Below are 19839 nucleotides of genomic sequence, written 5' to 3'. Positions count from 1 at the left end.
AGATATATAGGCAGTCCGTCGTATCCGACAATGACGTCTTGAGCTTGCACAGGCTCATCGGTTGTGGACTTGCATGTGGCTGAGGAGACCAAGCTTTGAACGGCATGGGCATTCACAGTGGGGGCAAGGGAATTGTCCTAGCTCTGTTGGTGTGGCTGCTGCTGTTGTTTTCTTCCTCTCACAAGCATCAATAAGGCATACATGTCGCTGCTCTTCAAAGTTGTCATACGCGTGTCGTATGAGAGCACACCAGCCTGTTTGGTCTTTTGCATGTTGCTCTAGCTGATCTGGTTTTAAACCAGCATGAGCAATGTTGGCTCCCTCACAGTCTTTATACCTCTTGCAAGGCCTACCTTGATTCCTTTTGCCCTGGGAGAGTTCACAGTAGAGGAGTTGCTTAGGGATTTTTGACTCCTCCATTCATATGATGTGCCCTGTCGGGCAAAGCTGGACTTTCAGAATCATGGCTTCAATGCTCGTGGTTCCTGCTCTGTCCAGGACTTCCAGGTTCATAACTCTGTCCTGCCATCGAATGTGCAGTATTGACCTCAGGCTGCATGTGTAGAAGTGCTCCAGCAGTTTTATATTTTCTGTACAAGGTCCAGGGTTCACAGCCACACAGGAGACCGGTCAGGACTACAGCCTTGTACACTTTCAGTTAAGTGGACTGTTGGATATTGTGCTGGTTCAACACTCGTGCTCTCAGACGTCCTAGTGCCCGGCTGGCCTGGCAGATTCTGGCATTGATTTCTTTGTCAAGGGAGCCATCACTGGCTATCACACCGCCAAGGTACTTGAACTCCTCTACTGTTTTTAACTCTGTTCCTTCAATAAAGATTGAAGCAGGGAGAACGGCAGATCCTGGAGCAGGTTGAAACAGCACCTCAGTCTTTCCTAGGCTGATGGTCAAACCAAAGAGGCGAGTGGCATCAGCAAACTTGTTAACGATAAGCTGGAGATCAGATTCCTTGTGTGCCGTAAGCGCACAGTCATCAGCCAAAAGGGCTTCAAGGATGAGCCTCTCAAGCGTCTTGGTTTTAGCATTCAGACGACAAAAGTCAAAAAGTGACCCATCAAGTCTGTATTTTATGTAGACTCCATGGGCCAGGTCCCTAACTGCGTGGCTGAGGATGCACATGAAAGAGAGGTTGAATAACACTGGGGCCAGCATGCACCCTCGCTTCACACCATTGGATATCTCAAATGGATCTGAGGACTCACCATTTGAAAGAACAAAGCCAGTCATGTCATCGTGGAACAGGCGTATGAGGTTAACGAATCTTCTCAGGCAGCCAAGTTTTGACAGGATAATCCACAAGGCTTCTCTGTTGACAGTGTCAAATGCCTTGGTCAGGTCTATAAAGACAGTGTACAGATCCAAGTTCTGCTCTATGCACTTTTTCTGGACCTGACAAACAGCAAAGCTCATGTCAATGGTGCTGCGGCCTGGGTGAAAACCACACTGTGCCTCTGGTAGGTTCTCCCCTGAGATGCTGGTGATCAGACGATTGAGGATGACTCGAGCCAAGATCTTTCCAGCAGTACAGAGAAGAGAGGTGCCCCAGTAATTTCCACAGTCAGCTTTGTTGCCCTTATTCTTGAAAAGCGAGATGATGTGGCATCCTTAAAGTCTTTGAGCATGTTTTCTTCTTCCCCGATGCCGAGCAAGATGTTGTGAAAGGCTTCAAGTGACACTGGTCCTGCTGCTTTGAAAATTTCAGCAGGGATACCGTCCTTCCCAGGGGCTTTGCCAGAGCTGGTCTGGCTGATTGCCTTTCTGACCTCATCTATTGCTGGGGGCAGGTCAAGACTGTCTATTGTGGGTTTCTGTGGGATCTGGTCTAGGGCCACAGGTTGACAATGGAGGTTCTGTTGAGAAGGTCACTGAAGTGTTTTCTCCACCTGTTCTTGATGCTGGTCTTCTACCTCAGAAGGGTCATGCCATCTGCAGACAGGAGAGGTGTAGTACTTGGCTTTGAAGGTCCATATATAGCTTTGATAGCACTGAACAACATCTTGGAGTTATTGGTGTCCGTGTAGTATTGGACTTCATCAGCTTTACTCTCCCACCACTCGTCTTGCATTTTGCAAAGTGCTGTTTGTGCCTGGCTCTGAAGATGTTTGAAATGATGACGTTTGGAGAATGTGTTCTGTTTTCCCTCTAAGATCTTCATGATAGCTGCATCATTTTCATCAAACCAGTCTTGGTGAACTCTGTTTTTCAGTCCTAATGTTGACTTGGCTGACTTCATCACCAGGGTTTTGAACTGGTCCCACTTTTGTGTTGGGTCTCCAGTCAGAGGTTCATGGGACGTCAGCGCTTCGTCAAGGCAGGCTGCGAATTTCTCACTATGACCAGTATGTTGCAGCTTCCTGATGATGAAGGAGGGTCTGACAACCTTAAGCTTCTTGTGGTGCAGTGGTGTGATGTGCAGCATAAGGACTGATCTGATAAGTCGATGATCAGTCCAGCACTCAGCTCCCTGCATGGCCCTGGTGATCTTAACATCTCGAATGTCCCACCTGCAACTGATGACATGGTCAATCAGGTGCCACTGTTTTGATCTCGGATGCATCCGTGTGGTCTTGTATTTATCAGCTTGCCTGAAGAGAGTGTTGCTAATATTCAGGACGGCATGGACATCCACTGCAGCCTAGGAAGTCCCAGCCGTGACGACTTTTCACACCACTGGAACCAGGCTTCTGAGGTCGAGAGAGTGGAACTGCCCCTGTGCAACGGCATTTCCACTTTAAACATTCTTCTGCACAGGTTCTTTGCATATTCTCATCACTTCCGTCTACCTCAAAATCCTAGAGGGGTATGGAGTGTCCAGGGAGGGGTAGCACCTCTGGTGTGGGGACTTGTCGTGTCTCTTCGGGGCAGTTCTTGCACCTTTGGTCCCCACCTGGCACCCAGCTCTCACCTGTGGCTCCGAGAAGCTGTAGCATGCAGTGGCCACGCCCTCATAAATGACTTCGACAGGAGGGCTAAACCAGGTGAGGGTAGCCGGCAGGTCTGAAACCTGCGGTAAGATAGGGAATTGCCTATCCCAGCATGCAAAGTCGGCCCTGGCGGACTGGGTGGATGAGATCAACAGCAAGATCCAACAACCAGGAAGGTGGTTCTGTGACGCTCTGTGGAGAGCGACCAGAACAGACTCAATATATAAAGCTCAAGGGTCCAAAAATTGATAAAATGTCCTAAAAGGCACTATGTGCTGGATGGTGGCATGTGGCATGCTGTGATACCTAGTTGTGGTGTGCTGCACTTTACAGATGCAAGCACTCATGATGAATATGTGCAGCACTGATGCAGGCAGCTGTACATACATGAGCCCAAGTAATACACAAACTTTGGTGGCTACATGCTGCCTGCCGTGGCTTGCGGCAACCAAAACTGGTAGTGCAGACATGCCACAATCACTATTGTAAAAGTCTGAGCTCTGAAAAGCTGACTATCAACAACTCAACTCTGAAATAAGGGTGCGAATGCGTTAGTCCAGTACAGAAAGTGGAGTGCAGTTTGAATTGCAACTGATGAGAGAACACTAACCAGCAAGCAATTTCTGGGCTATTCCGCTCTGAATGACATCTAAATGACCGGCTATGAAGTATGAGTGGCTAATCTAATAGATGTTAAATTATCATGCTACTAGCCAACAAACCATGGTTCTAATAGCAAGAAGTGGAAATTGTAGAGTTTGTCATGGAGGGGTTTTCTTAAAAAGGATTTGAGGATATCCATAAATTTCTCAGGAGAACTGTGGTGGGGGTTCTTCTCTGAGTTCTTTACAGAAAAGTGGCATCAAAGAGTTGTCAGTTGGCCCCATTAACATAGTTATCATTAACCCATCCCAGGAACCTTCTACTTGCTTTCCAAGATACACAAACAAGGGAACCCAGGCTAGCTCATCATAGCTGGCCAGCCACAGCACTCTTACCAAGGGAATAACAGTCAAGCTGCTTAAAAAACAATCCCCAAACCACTCACCGAACAAAGATTCAGCTTCTTCCAGGACACAACTGACTTTCTCCAGAAATTCCACAACATTAACAGCCTCCCTCGGAACACCATCCTTGTTACCATGGATGTCACGTCTCTGTACACCAACAGCTCGTACAATGATGGCATCTCTGCCTGCATGAAGTATCTACGAGACAATGGACAACACTCTGATAGTCACCCCTAATATATCACCAAACTTGTCCATTTCATCCTTACCCAGACCTATTTCACATTTAATAACAAAAACCAAGGGTAGTAGGATGGCTCCTCAATAAGCAAAGCTCTTCATGGGACATGTTAAGAAAGAATTTTCTCGAAAAATGCACTAAAAATCAAAGTTATACTTGAGATAAATGGGTATTTTCATACTCTGGACAGACGACAAACTCCCTCACAGATTTTCAGCACACCTTTAACAAGCACCACTCATCTGCCAAGCTCTCTTTAGAACATGACCACGACAGCTTCAAAAATGGAAAAACTACCAACGGTTATAAACTAGAAACCCACACATTGCAACAAATACCTCCAGAAATCCAGTAACCACCCCCTACTCACCAAGTAATATGTTAGCTCCAGACAAGTACTCAGATATGACAGAATATACTCCAAAGAGAAAGCCCTCTTTAACCAAACAAGGACACTCCACCAAAGAAGTAGATTACATCATGTATTGAGTCATGCAAATACTCCAAGACAATTTAATTCCATATGGGGAAAAAGCCTTCTGACCACATGTCCCTAGTTGTCACGTGCTACCCCACACTGGAATGTATGTGCTATATAATCCAACAATTACAGCCTATATTTGTTGGGGACCACATCCTGAAAGAAATCTTTTTTGAATGCTCTCTTCTGGGCTTCAAACAATCTTCCAGCCTCACAAAGTTCATCGTCAGAAGCAAGTTCCCCGCAGACCAGGACACACCTACTCCAAGCAGCACCAAAACCCTGCCAGAACAACATGAAAAACCTGCAGACATATCTCCACTGCTACAATGATCAGTACTCCACACAAAATACCTTTCAAGATACATGGCTTCTTTGTATGCTTATCACTATAAGTGATGTACTTCATTCTATGCACTAAATGCCCCAATGGCTCTCATTACAATAAGGCTGTGTCTACACTAGGAAATAAAGCTGAATATATTAAAGTAGATTTTATACCACTAGATTCCATAAAGTCGACAGTGGGTGTCCATGCACATTTAGAAAGTCAACACAGCGTGTCCCTGTTACCTTTGCTAAGTTCGACTGTGTCAGCAGTGCACTGTGGGTACCTATCCCACAATTCCTGCACCCCCATTGCATTCTGGGTTTCTGTGCCAGTGTGTTTTGGGGGAAAAATGCTCTTCAAGTGGTTGTGGGTGTCTGATGTCATCACCCCAGGATGCATTGCCCACTGCCACTGAGAACAAACTGCCAAAATGACAAATGCATTTTTGCACCACTTTTCCACAGCCTGCCCCGGCACATGCCGTCACAAAGCTAGTGGGCCAGTCCTGAGAAATGTAAAATGCAGAAATAAAATTCTGAAAAATTTCAATTTGGAGCTATTGAAAAGTTTTTTGTTTTTTTGTTTTTTGTAATGTTGAAATTCTTCATTTTAATAGTGTTATTTTGATTAACTTCATTTTGAGCCGGCAGCTTTATCGTGGGGGAAAGGGGCAGCTGGAGAGATCAACAGCCACATGGTGGGGAGGGAAATGCATGATGCAGGGGGCAGCTGGAGAGCCCAGCAACCGTGTGGTGCAGGGGGCAGCAGGAGGGCCTTGCAGCCGCCTTGTGTGGGGGGCAGCTGGAAATCCTGGGCTGATTCCTGCTGCCTGTTTCCTGCTTCCTGCTCACTAAAAGAGCAGCAGAGGTGAAAGTGATGGTCAGAATGGACATATGGAGTCATTTTGGGATACTTCTGTAAGCAAATAAAATTGAATTAAATAATGCTGTGTCTATACTAGCATTGTCAATCTTGTAAATTCAAATTTGGTGTTACTCTTCATGAAGGCTGCATCTGCACTGCCCCTCCCTTTCGGAAGGGGCATGTAAATGCAGCAGATTGAAAATGTTAATGAGGCACTGATATGGATGGTCAGCGCTTCATTTGCATAACGGCAGCCACTCGCCACAACGAAAACTGGTGCTTTTGAAATGCAAAGTAGCTGTGTAGATGGGGTTCCTTCAAAAGGAAGCCCCACTTTCAAAAGCACCCTTCTTCCTGAAAAAATTAGGAAGAAGGGTGCTTTTGAAAGCAGGGCTACTTTTCAAAGGAATCCCATCTACACGGCTACGTAGCATTTCGAAAGCAGCACTTTTGACAGGGAGAGTGGCTGCCATTATGCAAATGAGGCACTGAACATTCATATCAGGATCTCATTAGCGTTTTCAATCCACTGCATTTACATCCCACTTCTGAAAGGTAGGGGCAATGTAGACCTGCCGAAAAAGCTGGAGTAAAAATCGACCATAGGACCCCTTAAAATTGACCTAATGATATTTGTAGTGAAGACAGGTACGTTACAAAAGCGACTTAACTCCCTTAAAATCAACTTTATGCTCTATTGTAACAGTGGCCATAGAGAGATATTTCAATCACATCTATAACTTTTTAAAAACAGGAGTAAAACAGAACCCTTTAGAATGTAATTATAAATATCCAACAAACCCATTTTCTTAACACACAGGTTTCTGTCACCTTTGTTCTTCTTGCTCTACCTTTAGCATCAGCCCTCTTTCACCCACTTCTCCCATTGTTGTAAGTATAGCTCCGGCATCACCCCCCTTTATTAATTTCTTCCTTCAATAAAGTGGAATCTCCTGAGGCCTAGCACTGCTCCCGAAAAACCTCTCAGTTCATCCTCCTTACTCCTAGCAGACTTGTCTGCCTTACAAGCTGTTCACTGCGTCAATTGTCAGGGACCACCAAGTAGTCAATATGGCCCCTTGTGACAGAATTTTTCTTGTTCAACACCTCCTACCCTCTGTAAGTTGTTCTGATCCACTCTGATCCTTGCCCTCCAGACTGGTGCAGTTTGAACCACAGCAAGTTGCTTTCTTTTGCAATGGAGTCATTGTTCTTTACCCTGGCTCCTTAAAGGACTTTGCGGGTTTTGGGTTTGTTTTTTTTTTAAGATCTTTGATGAGGAACAGTAGCAACTGTAGCAAGCACAGCTAGCAATTTGCAGGGTACTCACTGTACCCAGGCACTCTTCCTTATATCTTGGGACAAGAGATTTTTTCACTTCCTTATCTGTCTGGAGATTCAGGTCATGTCCACCTTTTCTGTTGCATATTCTTCCCTGCGCATAGCTCTCTATTGTCTTGCACTGCACGTTGTCATTTACATCTGTGCACTGTGGCTGTACAACATCATCACATCACTTTGCATGGGCATAAATGACAGTACAAGGGGAAAAGGCAACAGAGAACCAGGCCCAGGGAAGAATATGGAATCCCCTTTAGCCACATCTGCAACCCTATACTGACAGCTCTGTCTCAATACCAAGTTTTCTCATTTGTAGGAAGTCAGAAGGGAAGAATTTGGCTGGGCTGATTTACTCTTTTTGACCAATATTATATATGCCATTATATGCCAGCAATGCCCCACCACTGCGTACCCTGGACAGACTGAGCAAAGTCTTTGCCAAAGAATGAATGGAAACAGAGCAGACATCAGGAATCTCAATACACATAAGCCGGTCAGTGAACACTTCAATGGAGTGGGTGATTCTGTTAAAAACCTGAGAATTTGTGTATTAGAACAAAGAGAATTTAAAAACAGATTGCAGCGAGAAAATTGTGAATTGGAATTCATATTCAAATTTGACAAATTAACATGTGGTATGAACAAAGACTACAATTACCTCACACTATTACAAGGACTGCTTCCCTTCCTTTGATGCTCATAGTTATCTCAGGAAAGACGCTTAACTTCCCTCACCCCCCGACCTGCCTCCGTCAGTCTTATGTACTTGATTTGTCAGTTTTTACAGCCTTTTTTTTTTTTTTGGACGTCTGTAGTTATAGATATCAGTCTCTACTGGAAATGCTATTGATCTGATGAAGTGGCTCTGTCCCATGAAAGCTCATCACCAAATATATCATTTTGTTAGTCTTTAAAGTGCTACATTTATGCTGTTTTCTTTTCTCCTAGTTAATCATGTTTTCTGCTAGCAATGGGAAATTACCAGTTTTAAGTGATTATCGTTTCTGGCTTTCATTGCTTGCACTTTTCTTCATTTCATAGTAAATCTTAATCTTCAGAATCTGTCACTTTGGGTGCATCTACCCTAGCCAGCTATTTCGAAGTAGCCGGCACAACGTCGAAATAGCATGCGTCACATCTACACGCGCTGTGTGCTATTTCAACATTGAAATCGATGTTAGGCGGTAAGACATTGAAATCGCTAGTCCCATCCGAAGATGGGAATAGCGCCCTACTTCGACATTCAGTGTCAAAGTAGGGCATGTGTAGACGATCTGCGTCCTGCTACTTCGAAATAACAGGGTCCTCCATGGCGGCCATCAGCTGAGGGGTTGAGAGATGCTCTGTTCAGCCCCTGCGGGGGTCCATGGTCATTGCGTGCAGCAGCCCTTATCCCAGGGCTTCTGGCTGCTGCTGCTGCAGCTGGGGGTCCATGCTGCGTGCACAGGGTCTGCAACTGGTTGTCAGCTCTGTGGATCTTGTGCTGTGCAGGGCAAGTGTGTCTGGGAGGGGCCCTTTAAAGGAGCAGCTTGGGGCTTTGCTGGCCCCTTATTTCAAGAGGGAGAGCTTGTGTGTGTGGACACTCCACATTTCCTTCCGGGGAGGCTCCTTTCGATGTTCCTCGTCGCTACTTCGATGTTGAACGTCGATGGTACCAGCCCTGAAGGACGAGTAGACGATACGCATCGAAGGAGCCTATTTTGATGTCCTTACTTCGAAATAGGCTACTTCGACATAGTGTGCTAGTGTAGACGTAGCCTTTAAGTCAAATGCTAACATTGGTTTTCAGTATTTCCTCCTAAGATCTGGAACAAAGAATCAGACTTTTCCTCTGTGGAGCCCTGCATACTACTTCCACCAGCAGGCAGTGCTTCAGAGAAAAGTTTTAAAAAATGTTTTGTTGTCAAGCTACCTTGTACATACTTGTCAGTGACTCTGCTGTCTTATGCTTTATTTGCTTCAGTATCCTTCAGTAAAAGACATCAGGTCCTGGTGATATACTGCTCTTGAATCTCTTATGTTAGCCCAAAATTTGCACATTGATTTTTTCCGTTAAAATCTTTATTATTTTTATTTAAACTTTTAGATAGCGTCATAAGGAAAGGGATGGAGGGACAAGACTAACAGACAATAAGATGCAAATAAATGTGCATAAAGCTTGAAAGGACTAATTTTCAGATTTGACAGGGAGAAAAATTGACTAGATTGCACTGATGTAGGAGTTCACAGGAAAGCTAGCTGAAAGAAGTGGGTTGGTTGTAAAGAAGGATTTGAAGACAGAATAAGATTATTCTAGGCAAAGGGAGAAAGATGAAGAAGAAAAACTCAAAGGCAAAAGTGGGAGGAGACAAATTAAGTAGCAAAAGACAAAGAGCTGGCAAAGTGTATGAAGCAAACACACTTTTTAAAATAATAGATTGGAGACTTCAGTATGCTTTTGGAGTTTAAATCTGAACAGGCCAAATTGGTAGGCATAAATCCTACAATTTATGGGTCTTCCCCTTGGACAAATTCACAATTACCAAGAAAACAGATCCTGCAGGTTTGTATTCTGAACTAAATCAAATTATAATGCCAATAAAGTGAGTGGTTTATCTTCAATACCAGCCTCGTATCTGTAAAAACTTTAAACTGAACAAAACGGAGAGCTTTTCTTTGGCTTAATGATCCATTGAGTACTGTGATACATAATGCATTCAGGAAAGACTACTGTTCTGTCTGTGATTTACCATAGCCATCAGTTACAATATAAAGATCTTGCCAGAGTCTCTGTGGCTACTTTCCATGTGTGATGAATTCCTAAAAATCAGTACCAGCGGGAGCTTGTAGCGTTTTGTTTGCTTCAAGCACATCCAGTAATATTTACATGATGTGATTTAGCTGAGATTGCTGTTAGGATGCCCTGTAGCACTGCAGCAGCACTTACAGGTTATGTTTATGCTGAGGATTAAGGAACTCTGATGCCTGCCTGTTTTCCTGTCACTGCCTGGGGAGTAGACTCTCCTGTCGACCACAGTGGCTTTGTTCTTGAGTCCACATGAGATCTATGGCCTTCTCCAGTAGAGTTGGTGTCCGACTCATGGTATTCATCCTACAGTCAGATCAAGGGAGACTTAAAGTCCTTTTGGACAATCAGTGAGACAGACTCTCTGCAAGTACCCTGAGTAGATATTTCACCAGCATAGTCACATGCCAATGGAGGAATTTTTCTGTGGGCAACGGGCAAAACCATCCCGCACTAGTGATTGTGTCACTGACTTGCTGTGTGTCCCTGGCCAACTTGCTTAAACCAGATGTTCAGAGGACTGGGCACACTCAACTCCCATAAATCAGGCCATTATGCTCTTTGTTCTTACCCTGCCTGTAAAATGCAGATAACGTTCACCTTTGGAAAGGGCTTTGAGATCTATAAAGTGCCCTGTAAGGCTACGTCTACACGTGAACGCTACATCGAAATAGGCTATTTCGATGAATAACGTCTACACGTCCTCCAGGGCTGGCAACGTCGACATTCAACATCGACATTGCGCAGCACCATATTGAAATAGGCCCTGCGAGGGAACGTCTACACGCCACAGTAGCACACCGAAATAAGGGTGCCAGGCACAGCTGCAGACAGGGTCACAGGGCGGACTCAACAGCAAGCCGCTCCCTTAAAGGGACCCTCCCAGACACACTTGCACTAAACAACACAAGATCCACAGAGCCGACAACTGGTTGCAGACCCTGTGCATGCAGCATGGATCCCCAGCTGCAGCAGCAGCAGCAGCCAGAAGCCCTGGGCTAAGGGCTGCTGCACACGGTGACCATAGAGCCCCGCAGGGGCTGGAGAGAGAGCGTCTCTCAACCCCTCAGCTGATGGCTGCCATGGAGGACCCCGCAATTTCGATGTTGCGGGATGCGCAACGACTACACAGTCCCTACTTCGACGTTGAACGTCGAAGTAGGGCGCTATTCCTATCCCCTCATGGGGTTAGCGGCTTCGACGTCTCACCGCTTAACGTCGATGTTAACATCGAAATAGCGCTCATCACGTGTAGCCGTGACGGGCACTATTTCGAAGTTAGTGCCGCTACTTCGAAGTAGCGTGCACGTGTAGACACGGCTTAAGTGCACCGCACTGTAATGACTAAACCCTGCTGCCGTCCTGCCATGGTTCACACATTTCTCTCACTAGGCACCAAATTAAACACTGGTGTTGGCAGACTTTGCTGAGTCAATCCAATATGGGGCTGTCGGTGCAGGCTGGAGTAGGCTGCATTAAGGCATGTTAGTTATGATATTCTATCTGGGCTGAAACTGATCATGTGTTTTCTTTCAGCAGCATATTGCCTACAACAGCATATCTCAAACTTTTTTTTTTTTTTTTTAAATAAAAGTACCCCTTTTCAAAAAAAAAAAAAAAAATTTATAAGTACCCCCCAGTACCTACAATTTTCAGACACACAACATTTAGATGAACGTAAAATAAGTCCAACTTTTTTATTCATGAAAAAGGTAGAGAAACACTGAGTTAATGTACCCTCTGGAAGAGCGCTGAGTACCAAACCACTGTCCCATGGCATATTTCTAGCACATAGCACTGCAAGGCTATGTCCAGATTAGAGGGTTTTGTTGACAAAATGGCTCTTTCAATCTGCTTTAGTGTTTGGATGCAATCTGTCAACAGAAGTTTTGTGGTAAAATATCTTCCAGCAAAAACTTCTGTAAACAAATTGCTCTATTGTAGATGTAGCCTAAGTGTATGGAAACAGTTAACCACGTGCATCTCCGACATCAAGGCCTCAAGATGTTTGTAGCAATGATAGCCTAGAATCTGTTTTATGGGAAAGATGCAAAGCAGTAAAGAGTCAGAAGTCTTGTGACATAGGAAGAAATACCCGCATATTTTTGCTGGCTGAAGTCATAAAGTATAGTTTTATCCCCATTATCAGTGACTGAGTATTCTAAGTGAAGCTTAAGTGTAGACTGTTTATATTTGGCTATCACCAAACTAATAGTTAACACTGTTCTGCCAGACAATATGGATCAGTGAGCTTTAAAAAAAAAAAAAAAAAAAAAAAAAAAAGGAGAAAATCATTCTAGTCTTCATGTTTAGCTGAGTAAAGGCGTGTTGTTTCAATCTGCTTAAAACATGTTTTTTTCTGTATTGCTAAACCAAATAAGGTTCTAATCCTGCACAGACTTCAGTGAGAGTAACATGCAGCTTAATATTATCATGTGGTTTGGACAAAATGAAGCAGTGCATCACACAGGAGTTGTCAGAAGGCACCTCCAGGACTTCTGTCTTAATACAAATTGAACTAATCTGTGATTTCAGCATTTGTGATCAGGCTTCTCACTGGTGCACTTTGATTTCAGTGAGAAGTGCCAGACATCTACTTCACAATGCAATACAGCACAGTTACTAAAACACGGAAATTTTCTGAGTCACTATAGGGGCTCGTCTGCATACTTGGCTTAATCTAATTCTTGACCTTCCCCCACCCCCCACTCCTCCACTCTCTGATTTGCTCACCTTGATCATTTTTTTCTGATTTGTCCTCCTTGATTACTGTTTTTGGTTCTCTGTGCCTTAGATATTGAGTCTGTTCTGGTCTGAAGAAGTGGGTCTGTCCCACGAAAGCTCACCTAATAAATTATTTTGGTCGTCTTTAAAGTGCTACTTGACTGCTTTTTGTTTTGATAGTATATAGACTAGCACGGCTCCCTCTCTGTTACTATAAAACACAGGAAGTTTGCTAAGGAGTCCTGGAATCTATAGAAAACCCACAAAAGTGTGATGAATGAAAATTCTGAACCACATACTGGAATGAATACAGTAGGGACTCAACAGTTGCGAGAATTCCATGTTGAATTTCACGAATTCTGCTCCTGCCTGGAGCCCGGCTGCTGGCGCTCCTGCCCGGAGCCACAGGGAAGCTGCAGCTCCCAGCTGTTCCTGTCTGAGACCCCAGGAAAGCAGTGGCTGCTGGCGCTCCTCCCTAGGGCCCCGGTGGGGAAGCAGTGGCTGCTGGTGCTTCCTGCCTGGGACCCCAGGAGAGCAGTGGTTGCCAGTGCTCCTCCCTGGGGCCCCAGAGAAGCTACAGCTGCTGACGTTCCCTGCCCAGAGCCCTGGGAAGCGACAGCAGCCAGTGCTCTCTGCCCCAGAGCCCTGGAGAAGTGACCACTGCAGATGCTCACAAATACTTGAACTCACGAACTCTAGGTTTGCGAATGTTGAAACCCTACTGTACTCAGCGTGATGTCTTTAATCAAACAGCAAAAAAACATTCTTTATTCTGTGTTCCATAATTGGTGCATATATGATCACAACACTGCTACAAACTCAGAGATAATCCTGGCAGATTAAAGATTTCTGTGGCTTGTAGGTCCTATTCTAACTGCACAGTCACTGCTATTTGCAGTGCTGTTAGAGCAGTGCTGGTCCCAGGATATTAGGGAGACAAGGTGAGATAAGATATTTTATTGGATCAACTTCTGTTATTGTGAGAGACAGAGGGCTTGTCTATGCCAGGGCTTTTTTGTGGAAAAAAACCCTTTTTTACTGAGAATAAAAAAAATTTTGCATTCACACTGCAAAGCTGGTTATCCTGGAACAACAGGGCATTTAACTCAAAACAGTAAATCCACCAAAACAATTACTTTTACCTACCTCCCACCGTTTAATTTCAAAATTGACTCAGTCTGTATTAAGCAGAGTAATTATGACTTAATCGGCCTCCAGGAAAGCATCCCATCCTTGCTCTTATTTCGAAATTGGGCTCTCTGGTGTGAACACACTCAGTTTCAAAATGCTCTTGCAGTGTGAATGCTCTTTTCAGAAATAACATTTCAACGTTAGAACATTGAAATAAATATTTTCTGAAAAATCCTGCAGTGTAGACATAACTTAAATGAAAAGGATATGGTGAATAAAAATGATTGCTCTGTGTAGTAGCTGGTTAAAACACACCAAAACTGAATTGCCTCTTATGTAAGTGAAAAGTCAGAACTGAAAAGTTTAAACTTTTGAGTACTTTGTTTGGGAGGGATCTAACTGATATAGCATTAAATATCTGTTTTCAAGGGATGTTATATTATTTGCTCATCACCAACAGAGAAGCCTGCAACAAAAGAATAGTATCATCTTCATAAAAAAACAATTTGGTTTGCTTGAAGGTTTGTTCTGTGTGGACTCTGGGCATGCAATCTAGAGCTGAATGGTCAAACAGAAGTAAGTTAATAAACAAGCCAAATTACATAAAGTAAACTAGCTCCACCTGAGATGTAGGGAAAACAAAAAGCCATTCAGCTGGTCCTACTTAGAGTTGGCATAGGATCCTGCTAAACTTGATGCTGCATTCAGAGAAATGATGAGCACATTAGCAGATCTTATTTATTTTTCTGTTTACAGAAGAAAAATCTGCTGAAAATACATCGATGTAAATAGCTTAAAAGCCAAAAAGGGCAAGCTGAAATGCCTGCCATTGAGATACAGTCTGGCACCAAGAGCAGATATGTGTTGTGGTCACTAAAAGGGTCAATGTGATTTGCGGCTGCTTTCATAGAAACGTCACATCACAGAGCAGGAAAGCCTGGCTGTTCCTCTGCTTCTCCCTCTGCATAATGCTCTATCACTATTCCAGCAGTTATTTTCTATCACTAAGGACTTCGAATTTGTCACTCCCCCCACCCCCACTCATGCTCTCATTTTCACTGGAATGGTTCCAGGGGCAGGTGGGGATTCTGATGTGGGGCCAGGGATGAGGGATCTGGGGTACAGGAGGGGGGTCAGAGCTAAGGTTGAAAGGTTTGGAGTGAGGGAGGGGCTCTCAGCTGGGGCAGGAGGTTAGAGCACAGGAGGCAGAATGAGGGATCTGGTTACAGGTTTGGGCTCTGGGGTGGGACTGGGAATAAGGAGTTTGGGGTGCAGGAATGTGTTCCAGGCTGGGACCAAGGAGTATAGAGGGCTGGCGTGGGATCAGGGCTGGTGCACAGGAGGGGTCAGGCATAAATGCTCTGAAGGGCACGTACTTCAAAACAGCTCCCAGAAGCAGTGGTATATTCTCCCTCTGGCCTCCAGTTGGAGGCTGTGCCATGTGGTTCTTCACACTGCCTTGTCTTCGGGCACTGCTCAACAGCTCCCCATTGGCCAGGATTCCTGGAAAAACAGGTGCTGCAGAGGAGCAGAGGAGCTGGAGGGGGGTCATGGAGTCAGAGGAGGCAGGGAACCTGCCTCAGCCTTGCTGTACCACCCACCAGACTTTTAATGGTTGAGTTACCAGGGTTTCTTTTTGATTGGGCATTCAAGTCAAAAAACAGACACCTGGCAACCTTAACTGGTATATGGTAAATTCCTCTTTTCCCCCAAATGGTTAAGATATTCTTCCCTTCCATTTCTACACTGTTGGGCTGCTGTGTACCACTCAACAACTGCTACAAATGACTGTCTTTCAATGTTGACCTTAGTAATTCCTGTATATAATGTGGGATGGCTGTGCCACAAAGTGGGTGAGGTAATATCTTTTAGTGGACCAGTGTCAGATGATGAAAGCGAGAAGCTTTAGAGCTACTGCTGAGGCCTAGCCTACACTACAGAGTTAGAATGATCTAAGGCAGCTTACATCAACCTAATTACGTCAGTGTCTACACTACTGCCTCGCTCCCACACATGTAAGTGTCTATTACACTGATATAATGACTCCATCTCAGCAAGGTGTATCAGGCTTATGTTGATGTAGATACATCTGCTGTTGCTGGTCATGGTGAGTTCATGGCTCCCTGCTGGAGCTGTGAAACGGACAAGAAAGACAGCTAGGCTCTCTGCTGTGAACTTGGGGCCTGGCTGACACCTTGAAATATCACCCTAGGGCTGGTGGCAGATTCTAGCTACAGTTTAGTTGCCCTACCGGCTCTTGACTCCCCTCTCCCAGCCAGGCTGTTGCCTGAGCTCCCTGGTAGGAACCTGGCTGTCCCCAGAGCCTCTTGGTTCTCTATTCCCTGTTGGGGGCCCAGTGGCTGCCCAGGCTCCCAGCAGGAAGGGGAAACTGAGAGCCTAGACAGCTGTTGGGCTTCCAGTGGGGAGTGGTGGGTGGAGCTGAGAACCCAGGCTCTCACCCCACCACAATGCCTCTCAAATTGGCAGAGGCGTTGTCTCCACTTCGCAGTAGATCAGTGTGGTAGCACTCAATCCACTGGCCATTGGATTTGTCATGTTTACTGTAGATGTAATAAATTGATCTCCAAGCTTATTCCCCTCGACATGAGAACTCCACCAAAATAAGAAGAGCAGCTGGCATCCACGGGATAACAGCCCCCCACTGTTACCCACACAAATTTCTTTATCCCTTCCACACTCAGGGACATTCACATCTTTACCCAATCCATAGGGCTCAAGGCGCAACCCTGTTAATTTCAACTCACACCTTTACCCAATTCCTAGGGCTCAGGGAGTAATTCCCTGCAGGTATGCAGGATCTGTGCCACTGAAAAAGCCTTACATAGTAACATTGTTATTCTCTATTTACTATTATCAAGAAAGCAGAGTACATGCTAAGCACACAGTATCATGCTCACCAATCCTGATAAGGCAGGCAGGCAGACTTCCCCTGTTGGGACAGACAAAATCACTCTCTGGATGCTGGTTGCTGCAGCTGAGAGTCTGGCAGTGCTGGTCTTGAGGGGAATGAGTCCTCCCAGGTTTTTTACTTAAGGTCTTCCTTCTTCCATCCCTGCTCCCCTTCCTGCTTTTTCCTTCTTGGATTCCAGTTTAGGTAATGAAACATGAGTCCTGCTTACCTATACCTTGACCAATTATGTTAGTATAATTTTACTGACCAGTCATAACATATTGTAACAGAATTACCTAATCAGCCATACTCCACCACCTTAACTGATTTACGACTAGCAAAACTAATTATACAGCAGACAGAAACAATTACAAACCACACAGATTATACAGAAAACAGTAGAAATGAGAAGACAATCATCATAGAATGGTGATTCCACAGCCTCAGCTATTGATAAATTATTGCCTGCCAGACAAAATGCTCTTAGTGTCTGCATACTTGGCTTAATCTAATTCTTGACCTTCCCCTCCACCCCTCCACTCTCTGATTTGCTCACCTTGATAATTTTTTTCTGATTTGTCCTCCTTGATTACTGCTTTTGGTTCTCTGTGCCTTACAACTTGAGTCTGTCCTGGTATGGCTATGGTCTGAAGAAGTGGGTCTGTCCCACGAAAGCTCAACTAATAAATTATTTTGCTCATCTTTAAAGTGCTACTTAACTGCTTTTTGTTTTGCTCTTAACTAAGTTTTCTTTACACATCTTGACATATGTTTCTTTATCTGGTAAGAGTGGGGTGCATTAGGATGTGCTCTTCTTCTTAACAGCCTGATGTGACACTATTGTACTGAAATGTAAATAGGATATGAGTGTATGACCTGTAGCTTCACAGTTAATGGTTGCTGCTCTTTATCCTGGCTACAGAAGAGCTCCCAGCCTCTCAATGTGGCTAGAAAGAAACCATGTTAGTTATGCTGTTACACTGCCAACCTCACTGTACACAAGACTCTATGGTAAGTATATTGACTTCAGCTACACTGTATCAGAGGGTTAGCCATGTTAGTCTGTATCTGCAAAAACAATGAGAAGTCCTGTGGCACCTTGTAGACTAACACATTTATTGGAGCCTAAGCTTTCATGACATGCATGTGATGAGAGCTTATGCTCCAATAAATCTGTTAGTCTGTGAGGTGCCACAGGACTTCTTTTTTTTTCAGCTACGGTGTTTGTGTAGCTGAAGTAGACCAATGGCACCATATAGGCAAGACCCTGTTGGTGATGCACACTACAGACAGAAGGAGGGCAGCAGGGACAAGAAAACTGTAGTAAGTGCTACAGTGCCTGTAAATTGACCACGTCAGTTTGTAATATAGACCTCCCCTTAGACCTTCTCTTCAGGTCTGGGAAAGATATTCAGAGATTCACTGATAAATACAAGGTGGAACAGATTGTTCAGCATAACAGGTTAACACATATCGTAAGACCCATTCAAAGTTAAATGGCCTTTAAGGCCTCTGCAATCATAGGACAAAAAAAAAAAAGAAAAGAAAAGAGGGCTTAGCGGTTAAAGTTTGCTGTAAATACCCATGAGTTCAGTGTCTTTATAAAGATTGTGATTTTTAGTGTTTGACTATGCTATAAATCTAAGCTCCCAGGCTCACTTTTGAAGGTGCTGTGCTGTGCAGGTTTCCTTTGAGGGCTAGGACTTAGAGGTGAGATATGGAGCAATGGTGTTGTGAGAAGTGTTTACCCCAGGTTAGAAAGGGTTGTTTGTTTTTTTTTGTCCTTTGTAATTTTTTCATGTGTCATCTTCTTTCAAGAACATAGTGATTGTCTGGTTTCACCTTCATTGTTGTTACTGGAACATTTAATGCACTGGATGAGGTGCACTACATGTTGTGACTGTCGTGTAGGTCCCATGGTGTGTTGTAGGGGGCCATTAAACATTGTAGCATTTGAGATACTGTCTGCAGGTTTTGCATCTGTTGTTATGGCAGTATTTGGTGCTTCCTAATATATGTCGTGCTTGCATCTGATGATGAACTTGGTGATGGGGAGAGGGATTGTTTGAAGGCCAAAAGAAGGGAAGCAGGAGTTCTTTTAGGATGGGATCACCACAAATGATATCACCACACCAACCTTGTCTAATATCCTGGGACCAATATGACTACAACACTGCAAAGTACTGTCAACAAACCAGAATAGTCCTAAAGTGAATTTATGAAAAAGTGTGTAGCATAGATAAAGAGGTTCCTTAATTACTTATTTGGCAATGACTGTAGTAAAGAGAATTGTAGGTACTTCCAAAGGCTACCTTGTAAGGGTTATGTACAAATATACTGCTTCAGCCACACCAATAAAACTGTGCCTCTGTAAGGCATCTGGCAAAGAATCTCTGTGCCAAAAGGAGAGAGCTCTTCAGTTAGCACAATAAAACTGCTTTCACAAGCAGCAGAAGCTATGCTGGTTGGACAAGCTCTCCCAACAACATAAGCACCAATGTGGACCGTGCTGTGTTGATGTAACTTATGTCCAGCCTGTGGTTTATTCATATCTCTGCATGACATAAGTTCTTCCAACATAAACTTTAGTGTTGATAGCCTTAGGAGGAGGTGGTGAAGCAGTCATGAACTGCTAATGTTATGAAAGTGTTGCTTATTCCTTGTTGGCCGCGTCTACACGTGCAGGCTACTTTGAAGTAGCGGCGCCAACTTCAAAATAGCGCCCGTCATGGCTACACATGTTGGGCACTATTTTGAAGTTGAAATCGACATTAGGTGGCGAGATGTCGAAGTCGCTAACCCCATGAGGGGATGGGAATAGCGCCCTACTTCGAAGTTGAACGTCGAAGTAGAACACGTGTAGACGATCTGCGTCCCGCAACATCGAAATAGTGGGGTCCGCCATGGTGGCCATCAGCTGAGGGGTTGAGAGACGCGCTCTCTCCAGCCCCTGCGGGGCTCTATGGTCACCATGTGCAGCAGCCCTTAGCCTGGGGCTTCTGGTTGCTGCTGCGGCAGCTGGGGATCCATGCTGCATGCACAGGGTCTGCAACCAGTTGTCGGCTCTGTGGATCTTG

The sequence above is a fragment of the Carettochelys insculpta genome, chromosome 1, assembly GCF_033958435.1.
Source record: "Carettochelys insculpta isolate YL-2023 chromosome 1, ASM3395843v1, whole genome shotgun sequence".
In the NCBI taxonomy this organism is placed as follows: Eukaryota; Metazoa; Chordata; order Testudines; family Carettochelyidae; genus Carettochelys; species Carettochelys insculpta.
This window is presented reverse-complemented; position numbering follows the sequence as displayed.